The sequence below is a fragment of the Lepidothrix coronata genome, unplaced genomic scaffold, assembly GCF_001604755.1.
Source record: "Lepidothrix coronata isolate B3197 unplaced genomic scaffold, Lepidothrix_coronata-1.0 Scaffold66, whole genome shotgun sequence".
Classification (NCBI taxonomy): domain Eukaryota; kingdom Metazoa; phylum Chordata; class Aves; order Passeriformes; family Pipridae; genus Lepidothrix; species Lepidothrix coronata.
In genome coordinates, this window is record NW_016690246.1 from 1,294,661 (window position 1) to 1,306,483 (window position 11,823).

An 11,823-nucleotide genomic window follows, 5' to 3' on the forward strand; every position below is an offset into this window, starting at 1 on the left:
AATAATTCTTTTATGTAACTAACAATCAACTTAACAGGTATTTTCATGACAAACTGTACCAGCTGTGAATGGCCAGACTGAACTTTATGATTTTTCTCAATTCCCTTACAGCCTTAGAATACTGAGTAAAACATTTATGGTCAATGTTGGTGAAAAGCTCATAAAAATGATCACTATCAATTAGGGTTGATAATCTGACTGAGTTGAGGACTTAAGTAGTGTTATTTACATCTCTTTGCAAAAACCATCAGAAATGAAAATTTTTATCATGTGTCCTGACTAATCCAAACTTCAGTAAATATTCAGTAAAAATTCTCTGCCCAAAGTCTCCCTGCAGTCTCAGTGCTATGACTTTACTCTTTATGTGCTTTAATCCCCAACAGCAATGTAGATATTCATTTATGCATAAACCAATGCTGTATCCTGGCCTGGACTTAGCTGTAGATAGAGGTATTGATCTCTGATGCAAAGTGCTGCCATTAGGGTTAATGACATCTGTCATCTGTGTCAATGACAACCTCCTACCAAAGAGTGGGAGAGAAACAGGGCTGTGCAATCCCACTGCTTTAATACTGTAGTTTTATTTTGGAGCAAAAAGGTGCTTGTTGGCTCTGATCATGAAAACAATGAAAATTTTTCCTGTGGTTAGGATTGGAGACATACTGGTCCATAAAAAAATGTAGTATTTTGTTATTTTCTTAAGCATGGACCTGATCTGTTGGTGGCATATTCTAAAAATAAAAATGTCCAAATTTCTCAGCACTCGAGCTTAAGAAATTAAATCAATAGCTGTTGATCTTCTGTATTTCTTGCCTTTAGGATTTATGTATTAGATTTTTATAATTTTATTTGCTTGCATGTTTTAAGACTTTATTAATACTTACCTACTTTATTTGGCAGATACCAAGTAGTAATTAGTGTCATGGAGGCTACTAGTATAGCTCAGTTCAAAATGCTTATTGTGTACTGTAAGTATGGTTAAATATTCCCTAGATTCAAAGTGCAGAATGCATCTTGTGGTTTGACATGCAATAGAACTGCAATTCCATTTGCTTCAGATGGACATAGCTTTCTGTTGTATTTTGCTGTGAAAGCCATAGCTTCTGTCCTGTTCTTCATTGCATTTAGAAACTTAATCAGTCCATGAAAACTGCCAGTATAGGTTTAGATAGGGTTGTTTTCAGTTTCCTGCAGTGCAAGTAACCTCCCTGAACTCAGAGGCCTCCAACAGCAGAACTGTGGTGGGGAGGCGGTAAAGGGCACATCCCTAAGGCACTATAAGAAGAGTAGTCATCCCTCTTGATGCTAGAAAGCACTAGACCAAGGTAATAAGATTATGCCATAGCAGCAGCTTGTGGATCGATCTGACTCTATGCGACTGTTTATGGGGGGGAGCAGTTAAGACATCATATACGAAAAATGGTGATTATCAGATGCTTGATGAGAACCAGTTTTGGGAAGACACCTTCAGCCAGACAGCCAATAAATTAAAACTGCAAAGAAGTCCTTTTCCTCTCAAGTCAGAGCCTTGTCTCTTGTAAAACCACATAAAATATAATAATTTTGATTCATTTTAATATTATAAATCAATATATACAAAACATAGCAATGAAATAATACAGGAAATCCCCAAGAGACCCAGTTACCAAAATTAAAAGCAGCTTTTTATATGACTTTCTGGAAAGTTCTTTGGTTTTTTTTTGTCAGGGTCTGGTAAGTGTTCCTTCTTGTTTATAAAGCAAAAGCATCTCTTTCTGTAGAAAGTGTGAGACTTCCTGGACTATACCTCATAACTCTGTATCTCCACTATTCACATAAGTCAACTTTGATATTTGGAGCCCGCCCATTTTGAAGTTACTTATGATAGCTGTGTGCTGAATGAGGAATCAGAATTATATTGTCAGTTCTGTTTAGCTTTGTTTTGATGTCCTTTCTGGTAGCCTTACCATCTGTATAAAAGTAACACCTGTTCAATGAATTCAGAATAAGGACATTTTATGGAGGCAGCCACACAAAACATTACAGAAACTATCTGGTAACCTGGAATAGTAAAAATAACATCAAGAGATAAAATACTGATCTTATTCAAAACTCCTACACAACTGAAACACAAACAATAGTACTCAGGGTTTAGGAAAAATATTGACCGTGTCCTGGGGTGCGTCAGGCAAAGACCAGACAGTCAAGGGAGGTGATTTTCCTGTTCTGCTCTGCACTGTTGAGGTCTCACCTTGAATATTGTGTGCAATTTTGGTCACCACAATATAATAATGATATTAAGCTATTAGAGAGTGTCCAAAGGAGGGCAACAAAGATGGTGAAGGGCCTTGAGGGGAAGCCGTATGAGGAGCAGCTGAGGTCACTTGGTCTGTTCAGCCTGGAGGAGACTGAGGGGAGACCTCATCGCAGTCTACAACTTCCTTGTGAGGGGAAGAGGAGGGGCAGACACTGCTGTCTTCCCTGTGGTGACCAGTGACAGGACCTGAGGGAATGGCCTGAAGTTGTGTCAGGGGAGGTTTAGGTTAGATATTATGGTTCTTCACCCAGAGGGTGGTTGGATGGTGGAAGAGGCTCCCCAGGGAAGTGGTCACAGCACCAAGCCTACCAGAGTTCAGGAAGTGTTTGGATGATACTCTCAGGCACATGGTGTGACTCCTGGGGATGGTCCTGTGCAGGTATAAGGGTTGGACTCAATGATCCTTGTGGGTCCTTTCCAGCTCAGCATACTTTGTGATTCTGTGATCTTTCTGACAAAGGACAGACATCATTAAAAATGGTAAAATTCTGGACCAGCTTCACTGAAATTGAGGAGTTTCTTTGAGTTTGCAGATCAAAGTAAAGTTAGAAATGAGTCTTCAGTCTTTAAGTTTTTTAAATAGTCCAGAAAATGGATGCCTGTACCCTTCTTTACCAGAAGACTTTCTATTCGGTTCACATTTAATTTCTCAATGGATCAGGTTCTTTTTGGAGAGACAGAGCTTTGTCTTCTGCCACCCTTTGATTCACTTTGCTGGAAATAAATGTTTAGCCTTTACTTGCCTATTAATCTGGTATTCTAGGACACATCTATTTTGTGCACTTGAATTCCTTATACCTGTATGTGCTCACATGTTGAAACTTGATACTCTAGTATGTCGGTAAACAGTCCCCATACAGTCTTCTAAGACTTCTTTTCTCCTTTAGTTTTTAACACTTTTTAATGCACTGATACCCATTGTATGAAGGCCTTTGCTGCAGATTCATTACGTATGGACAGGCATGGGTCTCCATTTGTCATGGTGAAGCAGGTCAAATGAATCAGTATGAATCAGATAAGTGTTTCCTAACTAGAGTTTATGTTAACCAGGACAACCCTAATGCTGACTGAGTTTTGTCATGCTAAAGCATTATAAAATTTATGCAGAAATACAGTCTTCTATCACTTCACCAGCTAATAGCATTATTATTTTGGTTTTGTGGAATAGTTCAATTAAATAGAATAAACTATAAAAATAAAAAAAGTCCAAGGAAGGCTATAGTTCCTCTGCCATTGGATTTTACCACTCCTTTCTGTAACAGGTAATAGTATTTTTTTTTTTTAATTTTCTATTGCGGGACTGGAAAAGGCACAGAGAGCAGATGACATGCATCATTCAGGGAAAATCTGCCAGAGCCCTTATGATTCTCACTATTCCTGATTTTATTCATCTCAGCCTTGAAATGTTCAGTTCCAGCTTAGCAACAGGGTATGGAAGTTAACAGTTTGCTTTGTAAGATGCTGTCCCCTTTGTGTTGGCTCATCTCTATCACTGGACTTTGGCTGTAGGCATGGCGATAAAAAGTAGAGGGCATGATTCCTTTCACACTCACACCACTGTAAAAGGCAGCGAAAGTAAATGGAGGCAGAGTGATACAAGACTCAGTCGACTTCAGACTCCTGTTACAGTGCTGGGGTTTGACTGTGGTTCTTCATTTCCCCACGAAGAAGGATAGAAATGAAAAATATTGGCCTCTGCTAAAAAGTGTGTAACCACTGGGGAAATACTGGCAGGGCAGCTTACAGTTAGCCACAGCCTTGGTTTTGGGCAATGATCACAGAGCTGCAGAGTAATTCGGTGTAGCAGGGACTTGGGAGGTCATCTGGTCCTATAGTCCACTTGCACAAACACAAAGCACATTTCAGTCATGCTGCTCTAGTACCTGCTGCCTGAGTTAATAACAGGAAAGAAAAAAGAAGTATTTAAAAGTTATTATCTAAAAGGAAGGATTGATTTTACTTCTGTCATTTTAGTCTAAAATACTAATAACTTGAAGTAAATTTTCTCTTTATGCTCTTTAGATGTGGTAAAAGTACATATTAACAAATCTTGGTGACACAGTAGTAAATGTTAAAAACAGGAGCAAATTCTGACTTTTAAGTCTTTAATTTTCTATATGACTGTAGATGATTGTGATACTACTACAGTCTATAAGAGGAAGATATTCCTAAAGATTTCTCCTTTTTGAAGTTATGCACATATAATTACTGTATTATGAAACATAATTATGGTACCCTCAGGAATTTTCCATCATCTTTATAAGCAACCTGACAAGGAATTGATAAATTGCAGGAAATAATCCAATAAAACAATTTGCATCAATTTTATCTCACAATATAAATTTAAATACCAATCTATTAAAATATAATAGTAATGCTCTTATAACAAATTATTTTACAATGTGCTTGTTAAGACTACATGTAATAACAAAGACATTTGTTCCTCCCTAGAGAGGCGGCCCTCTAAAGACTCAGAGATCATAGAGCTATCTAGGACAACACTAAATTTTATTGCTTGGAAATAGTTGTTTTAAAGCTCATCTTTTTTAGGTATATAAATTTATAAATGCTTCTTTTCATCACATCTCTGAAGTTACCTACACTGAATTTTCTCTGCTGTTTTTTTTAATCCTGGACTGCAAGGTGTCTCTGCACCTCTTAACAGTGACAGTTGTCTATATTACCTCTCATACGTTCATTATCTCCAAGATTGTGTCATTATCACTGTCATATATGGATCCCATTACAAAAAGATGTGTATGGGATGATACAACATGTGGATATTTAAGAACTTGTATAGGAGGAAAAAAGAACCATGGTCAAAATCTGCAAAAATTGAGTTCATACTTAGTGGACCTGGGAAATAGAAAGCTCTTGTCTCTCTTGTGCCCTTCCCCTGTCATAGTGTGAAGCTGCACTGGGTCACCTGGATTGAGCTGGCTTTGCACAAATTACTTTGCAGTGTAGATCTGAAATCAAAGAGGTGAGAGGCACATGCATACAGGTGTAGTTCTTGGCTGCAACTGAACAGAACTGCCCATGCTATGCTGATCTGTGAGATCTTTGAAAGGAAGGCTGTGCTTGAGTCTCCTATGGTCCATGTGCTTCTGCAATAAGTGCTGAGTGTCCACAAGCAGATGCTGTAGCCTAAGCGCCAGATCTTCCTCTTTACTTCCTCAGCCACTAAGTGGATGTAAGGAAGAGACTTTATTACCTGTAGCAACCCCAAGTACTGGTAAGCAAGTACACACCTCTGGTGTGTTGCAGAAGCAATGGTTCACAGTGTGTCTTTATGTGGCTAATGATACTGGAAATGGCGAAAGACAGGAAGTCTTGAGGGGTGCACCTCCTGTGCTAGAGGCATCAGTTGATGCAGTTGATGCCCTTGACAGCTAGAAGACAAGCATTGACAAGGTGGGGAGAACCATCTTATTTCCTTCTGCCCCTCACAGTCCCCACAGATGGGTGTGTGTTATGGTTTATTCATGAGAGGCTGCTCACTACATTTCATTAGAAATCACTGCTGCTGAAAAGACTGCTGATGGCTGATCAGAGCATCAACCCCTTACTTTGTGTTCCTTTGTCTATCCCAGCTCCACAAATACTGTTGTTAGTGGTACAAATGCTGTGTGAGCTCATTCAGAAAGCAACCTGGGACCCACAGTGACGAACAAGTGCTTCGTTATTAACAGAGAAAAACAGTCTCACTCCCAGAAACTTGTGCTCATTCTTGCCTTAATCCATCAAAGAGTGTAAGCATGTACTTATTTTGAAGAGCACAAAGTACTCTTGAATTTTACTCAGACTACTCACATACTTCCCATTTAACATAGCTTTCAATGTTTTGCTGAATCAGGGCCAGAAGACACTTGTAGGGACTGAACCCATTCCTGCTTCCATTCCTGGTTCGTTGCTCCATATATAACAATATCAAATATTGCACACCTAAAGGAGAAGAACATCTTCATGGTTCAATAATTCAAACTGAAGCATAAGGTGACCTGCAGGTGGATCACCCATGTGAGAAGTGTGTCATTTTGGCAGGACAGTGCTACCTTCTAAGAGTGACATTTCTCACCTTCAAAATACAGCCAAATTACCAGCTGAGAAAAAATCGGGGCTGAGCCACCATCCTTGTCCTGCTGAAAAGATTACTTCATCCTCTAAGGGTGTCATGCAAGCTGCTTTAACAATGAACTAATTTAAATTTATTATGCTTTAGCTAAGATTAGTTCATCTTGTGACATTTAAATTTCATTTGCTCACAGTAATTTTGTTGTGCAGAATGTTGCAGATAACAGAAATGGCAGATTATGTAAATAGCCATTTATAAGCAGCAGCTTTTTTCAATCTATTGTTCTGAACATCCTACCCAAATGGCCTCATTTTAAATATATGTCTCTGTGACCGGACACTTTGCTTCAACAAACTTTTTTAAGTTTCACCCATCTCCCAAAAGGTACATCATTTAAAATAAAATTGCTGTTCAAAGACAGTTATTTCATCAAACAATAACAAAGCCATTCCTGTGCAAAGGGCAGAAGATACAACCTAGCCATCTGCTACATGCAGCAGCAACATAATTGAGAAGTGTAAGAAAGAACTGATAATAGTTGAAGTGAGATTGCCAAACAATTCACAGAAAACCATATACATACCTTTGTTTTTTTATTATGATATTCAGAAGCCTTTTCTAATTAGGGGAGTGAGGGCTTGAGACAGATAGTTAAGCTAAATATTCATAGAAATCCAGTGCTAAATTCTACATCTTTCCACATGTCTCTGATTCATGTAAAGACAGTATTGTCATGCAAGTAAGCAGTGCTGTTCAGTAGGGGCTTTGTTGGGGTGGGGAAAGCACTTGCTGCCAAGCACAGGGCTTTGCTAATCCTCCTAGAAAGAAGATCCCAAGGAGGAATTGCTAAGTATGCTTTCTGTTTCACTACTAAGATTCAAAATTAAAAGTTTTTAAAAAAAAGAGAGAAAGAAAGAAGAGGATGGATTTGCTGAAAAGGTGTGATACAAGCTGAAGGCCAAACACAAATCCTTAGTGATAAATGTCAGAGGGAAAACATGAAGTAGTAGTTCCAGTTGTATTCACTGAGGGTAAATAAGGGATGGAATTAAGCCTGGCTTCTCCAGTGATGGTGAGGGTATCTTAAGTGGATGTGACTTGTGTGAATGCTTGATGGATGCCTCCCAGCACCAGCAGGTCATACCAGCCTTGGCAGACACGAAGACTGCTTTCCTTCAGGAGCTGCACCCACATGTTGTGCTGGTGGGTTGGGCTTTTGCAAAATTCTGTATTCTCTGTATTGCTCTTCTCTGTGTTTTTCCTTTCTGGACTGGTGACTAGTTTTCAGAAATACCAAGGTTAAAACAAGAGCCAGAAGGAAATAATTTTTATGTGAATGGAATGTTGCTGGCCTCTTTTGGGTCAACTGGTTATATTCAACTTGACTTTGGTTTCTCTGAGTCAGGTCTTTCAATGTCTGACCTAAAGAGTATCAAATGAAGAAGATTTGTAAGGTGCAGAGAAGCAGCTGAAAAGTGTAGTGGAAAAGTTTGTCATAAATCATACAAGGTATATATTGCATAAATATATGGTGAGTAAAAGAAGACAAGGTTGCTTGAAGGGTGAACATGCAATTACAGTGAAGTGATTGAAACCCAGTGGTCACTGATGAATGCATATGTGCAAACAACAATATCTTTTAATTGTGAAATGATGAACTCTTATTGATGTATTCCTATGATATTTATATAATCAGATTTTTAAAATTTATAAATAACTACTATATTAAAAATTACTACAATGTATGTACTTCTTTATCCATTTTCTCAAAATAACATCTGCTACTGTACTTTCATTAGAGCTCAAATATAAATAAATGGTTTCTAGCATATTTATTAAATTTTGCATAACTACTTTTAAATAAGTTCTTTTACATTTTTGTTTGAGGTAACAGAATTGTATAAACACTGTTTAATGGCAGATGCAGAACAACAACGTTCAATGCTATAAAACTGTAAAGCTCTATTGTACAGCTATATACATAGGATGGACCAGTTAGGGAGTCATCTTATTTTTTGGGAAAAAAAAAGAAAAAAACACTAGGTTGTAATCTATAAAATGTGACTATCCTCTTCACAGGGATCTGACAAGCATGAACAAAGAAGAAAGCATGAACATGAAGAGAGAGGGATGGAAGGAGTTAGTTTGAGAGGCGTTTAATTTTCTCTGAGTTCCATTGAGATAAGGATGTGGATGGAGTACACTTCATAGAAGAGAGCATTTGAACAGCAGGTAGAACCCTCCTCCATGTTGCGTTTATTAGCATGAGAACCAGCTTTCTACTATCACAACTATGAGTTATGCCTGTTTGAAAACTGTGGTAGCATTGCAAAAGGTTTTGGTCAAATCCTGCGGCAGCACAGCTCTCAGCACAAATCTCATGAGCTGTTTGGATTCTGCAGTTATTGCAGACAAAGCACAGGGGAGGTTGCCAGCCCTAGTCTGTCCCTCACACATGGGATAAACACACAGGGAGGAACCTGCCATACACAGTTTCTGGTTTCCATCTCTCCAGCCAGGGAAAAAAAAGATGATCTTCTTGCCTCAGACAATACTGAACTGATACAAGGAAGAGTGGAAGTATTTTTTTGCCACAGCAAGCGGGGAAAGGAGATAGGGACCAGGCACTGCAATAAGGGTTCGGGACACAGCAGAGGTCGGTGAAGCAATGCCAACTTTATTAGGGGAGCATGAGACTTAAACAGGGTAGGATAAAAGGATGGAACCCGGCAAGGGGAGGAGTTTGGGATTGACATCTCCGGGGCACACATGATAGGGCGACTGGGTAAGGAAGGGAGGAGTTTTGGTGTCACCGGGGAAATGGGCCAATGGTAGCTCTCCCTGCACTGCAGCACTCAGTGGCCAATCAGGTGCAGGGGAGCAGGAAAACAGGGGGAACAACAAGTTTTAGGCGGGAAACTGTGAGGGGAAGAAGGAGACAATATGGAGGATAGAATTTTAAAACAACAACTAGGGTACACACAACACTGTAACCCTGTAACAATAAACTGGGGATAACAGGGGAAACTGTCCAGTCCATTATAGAGCCATATCCAATAAATGAGTGTCCATCCCGGTGTGATTAGGTCTATTCTGGGTTGTAGATTTTTCTCCATGTTTGAAACTGCCTCCACTCGTTTTCATGTTCCCCAACATCTCCCCCTTCTTTGTTTTCTTGCACGGCAGTGATGTTAACAACGATGGAAGATACCAGCATCTTTCGTAAACAGAAAATCAAACAAGGTAAAACAGTACACAACGAAATTAGACCAAAGAAGGATGTAAGACACAAAATAATAAGCTTCCGGGACCAGTTGGGAAAATTTGGTAACTTCAGCTAATCAAAGAGGTCATTGAGCCCTTCGCTTTTTGACTGATGAATTTCTCGGACCAGGCCTTTTAGCTGGTTGATGCTCTAGTGAATGGATTCGGCAGGATCCGAGAAATTCATGCAGCACATCCCCTCAAACTCCTGGCACCCATGACCGTGCGCCAGGAGGAGGAAATCTATAGCTGCCCGATTTTGCAGACTTACCTCTTTTAGCTTCTGGGTGTCCGCCAACAGGCCCTCAATTGCTCGTGTGGTCGTGTTCGCCTTCTTGGTCAACCAGCACCCAAGGTGCATGAGCAATGAGAGGGGATAGGGAAGGACACACAGAAGTTTTTCACCCTCGACCAGATGTGGATGTCTGAATCACATTCCTCCGGGAAGGGCAGAGGTGTGGGCCAATAGTGTGGCTTTCCGACATTCACATGTGGTGGTGGGAGGACATTAGGAAATTTAGCGCCGAATTGTGGGAAAGAAATTCTCGGAATCTGGACGGATTCCGACCTTGGAGCTGGTTTCGGGGTAGGTTGAGGCTTAGGAAGTCTCCATTCCTCAACCTCCTTCTGAATGTTTGGAAACCAGCTCTGCTTTACGCGGAGGGACCTTTTCTCATAACTTTTAGAAAACGCGAACTCATTAGCCAATTGAAATTTCGCCGGGTTGAACAATGCTAACTTCCCTACCATGCAAGGACCTCCCTCCGGGTAGGCTCGAATTCCCAGCCATGCCTGATCCCCGCACAATAGGAAGTATCCCTTCGGGAGCCGCATGTTCCGAGGAACATGCTCCGTCGGGATGGTGGTGACAACAGAATTGTTACACCACGGCGAAGTGGTCCCCCGGTAAAGCTGCTTATTGGCCGTAACATTATGAGGGGTGAACAGAACCGGTTGGGTGTATCTGTGGAAAATAACACAAGCAGAGGTAGGAAGGGAACCCAAAAGATCGATCTCTTGAAAGGGGACATCAACAAAGGTAAGTGCCGATATGGCCTGTGCGAGGTTAGGGGAGTTCAATGGTAGGGATCCTTTGCTCCGGGTTTGGGACACGAAAGCGCCCCACTCGTCTGAGGTAACTGGGATCCCCACCAGATAGGTCCTGAAAGGACTGTCTGCACTAACCAAGGCCAGGCACAAGCTGTCCGTGCCTGTAGCCTTGGCCAATGTTACCCAGAGATTTTCTCCCGGCTGACTCATCCACTCTCACAGTGGTGTCGGGTCGCTGAGAGGGACGAGTCCGAAGGAGAAGATGATGAAGAAGATGAGACGAGGTGGGTACATGGTTACTTCTGCTCTTCTCACACTTGATGGATCTTTATACGGCGCACTGGGACCCACTTTGGTCCGTCTGGACCTGCAACACAAGCGTAGCCCTTCCCCCAGGTGATCAAAGGGAAAGGGCCCGTCCAGGTTTCTGTGAGTGGGCCCCGGTACATGACTTTTGCTCTCACAGTGGCTGATGACATCGGTTCCAATTTAAAATGGCGATCTGCTGGACTTCTGTTTGTATGAGTTTCCGATTCCTCCAGCATATTCAAAAAATTTAAAACATACATTACTTTGTCCAATTTCTCTTGGGGGGACAGGCCAATACTCCCCCTCTTTTGTTTTTTCAAAAGATTTTTGATGTTTTGATGGGCACGCTCTACTATACCTTGCCCTGTGGGATTGTGAGGGATCCCGGTGATATGGTGCAGTCCCCACTGTTCGAAAAATCGTTTCGTGTCCGCAGACACATAGGAGGGCCCGTTATCAGTCTTCACCTGCTTCGGGACGCCCATCCTTGCGAATGCGGACAGAAAGTGTCTTTTCACATCACGGCTCTTCTCACCAGAATGCGCGGTGACCACAATCATTTTTGAAAAAGTGTCAATAGACACATGAACGTATTTTAGCTTTCCAAATTCAGATACGTGCATAACATCTGATTGCCAGATTTCCAGTGCCGAAAGTCCTCTTGGGTTGGTCCCCTCTGGGGCTACCGGCGTGATAATTCGGCAATCAGGGCACATCTTTAAAATTTCTTTAGCTCGGGATAATTTGAGGCCAAGTTGTTTTTGTAGCGACCGTGAATTTTGGTGGAAGAACTCGTGGGATATCTTTGCCTGTTGGAATAAATTGGGAG